Consider the following 2,500-nt stretch of genomic DNA (forward strand, 5'->3'; position numbering starts at 1 on the left):
ATCAGCAATCACAGACATAAACAACGTACTACGCAAGATGAAAAGTGAAGTGAATCATTGTGAACTCTTGAGAAATAAATTGGAAAGATGCTGAAGCAAAGTATGTTTGACTTTCCTCGATTTTCAATACTAATGTTAATATTTGTTCTTTTTTCTGGCAGCAAACTATGCGATGACGACAAGTACAACCCACATGCCACGTATGTAATGCACGCATTTTTATTTAAATTCTTTAAGATAAACGGATGACAATTCAAACCTTTTTTTTTTATCTCTGGCACCTTTAGCAAGAAGATCATTCTAAACATAATACAATTTTACCAATGAGATCCTTCTAAACATAATAGCGGAGCTCCGCGCGCGAGCGCTCAACACCATTGTTAAGAAAATATGGTAACCAATCGATACGAGAAATCTTGGTTTTATAGCCATGACGTCATCAACCGTCAGTACATAAGTACGTATGTACGTCCGTCCGTCCGTACGTCCACCCCTCCATGTATGCCAATGTGACCAGTATCATGCTACAGCAAGTTGCAAAATTGTTGAAACACTTTCATTAAAAAACACCGTTATTTTTCTCCCGATGAAAAATGTCATCCAGGGGTTGTCCGTCCTTGGTCCTTTCAAACTTCAGTAATTAACTACATTTCGCCAAGGCTTGGACTGTGAATCCATTTGTGATCCTCCTGGGGGGCAGGGATGCGCTGGTTGCTCGAGAGACCCTCTTAACTTGTATATATATATATAATTTGCACGGAATTTCTCTTGCCAAGAGAGGGGGACTAGATCCTGCCGGCTTCTCAACTACTGTGATGAACAAGCAGTTTCAGTTTCAAACGAAAAATGTTATCGCGTTCCTTTCATTAATATAAATGTCTCTATTCTGTATAATTTCATCATTTCATATATATATATATATATATTTCATCATTATCGAACAAATTAGGTCTTTACATCTTGAACAATTGTTACTCACTAGGGAGGCCTATTGGACTGCGCAATTATTTACCCTTAATCCTCATGGGCTTAACAAAAGGCGGGAATTTAGATCAAAACACCGCATTAGTTACTGCAATTGAGTAGTTGTGAGTTGACATTTTCCCAATATGATATTAGTCACTTATTTGTATTCACATCGATATGTCACCTATAGTTCTTTATTTGTCTTTGATTGTCAAATCCATGTCGCCTTATAGTTTAGACTTTTGTTTTGTTACGTTTCCTTAATTTCAATATTTCTGCTCTGTATATATAAGCTGCTGTTTTTGTGATTTGCAATCATTTCAAATAGTTTTTTAGTTTTTAACTTTTAACCTGAAGAAGGCCGAACGGCTGAAACGTCGTGTATTAAACCCCGTCCAGAACAGTCAAGAGCTTGTGTCTTTGTCGCTTTTTTTACGTACATTAAACTACAAATTCGCGTCGAGACATTGTATCCTGTGGATCCTCTTACTGGGAGTTCATCGTTAGGTTAACCAATTGTACACTTCTTATATATATATATATGACTTGCATGAACAGAAGATGGATCGAGCTTTTCTCGTGTACTGAAAGTCCCTTTATTGTAGGTTTCGCCCGTTCGGGCTTCTTCAGCAATACTGTACAAGATAATGAATACTTGGAATAAAAATTCGTAAAACTAGTCTGCACTTTTATATGTAACAAACAATGAAAAAAATATGTAATACATATGCTAGATAATTATAAAACAAAACTAAAGGTAAAATACATTTAAAAAATAGACTATAAAATATAAAGCCATAATAGGCAGCTAAATGGGTGTTGATTGAGAGGATAACGTAGCTAAAAATAAAAAAAATAGAAACTAACTGAGTCCTATGGCTAGTGATAAAAAACGACGCTGACCCGCTGGCTTGGGGTTAATTATAGCGAATCCTAGTCTTTTGTTCAAATAAAATCGTGCAAGGGTGTAAAGTTTGGCGCACCAAAAAGCTTCCCTAATTAGTTGGCGATTATCAAGGCTATTATTGTTGCTAACGCTGGAATTTTAAATTTGTTCCATGATGAGAAATTCAAATTCTGATAAAACGTGATCTTCATTAAAATAGTTGGCAACTTCGCATTTTTTGGTGGTCATAGCAGATTTATGATTGCGGAATCTAACCTTCAATTCGTAGCAAAAACAAAACCCACATATTGCAAACTACATTTCCAGTATGTAACCAAGTAAATAACGTTTTTGGATTTACAACTTAGAGACTGTCTGATAGGGTAAGTTCTATTGGTGCTAGTGCTGTTAAAACAATCAGATTTTCATACAAAATTACGACAAAGCTAGCACTTAGCATTGCATTTGTGACAGCCCCGCTCTTCATCCTTGGTGTACACATGGGAATTGCGCCTGCTTGCTAGAATTTCTTTGATGTTTTTGGCTCTGCGGAAAGATGGAATTATGGGACCCTTGGGAAATATTTTGGGCTAACGGAGGAGACTTATAAATAAGATCTTTGAGGTGATTAAGAACTCTACCAATGTT

Source organism: Montipora foliosa, chromosome 2, assembly GCF_036669935.1.
Source record: "Montipora foliosa isolate CH-2021 chromosome 2, ASM3666993v2, whole genome shotgun sequence".
In the NCBI taxonomy this organism is placed as follows: domain Eukaryota; kingdom Metazoa; phylum Cnidaria; class Anthozoa; order Scleractinia; family Acroporidae; genus Montipora; species Montipora foliosa.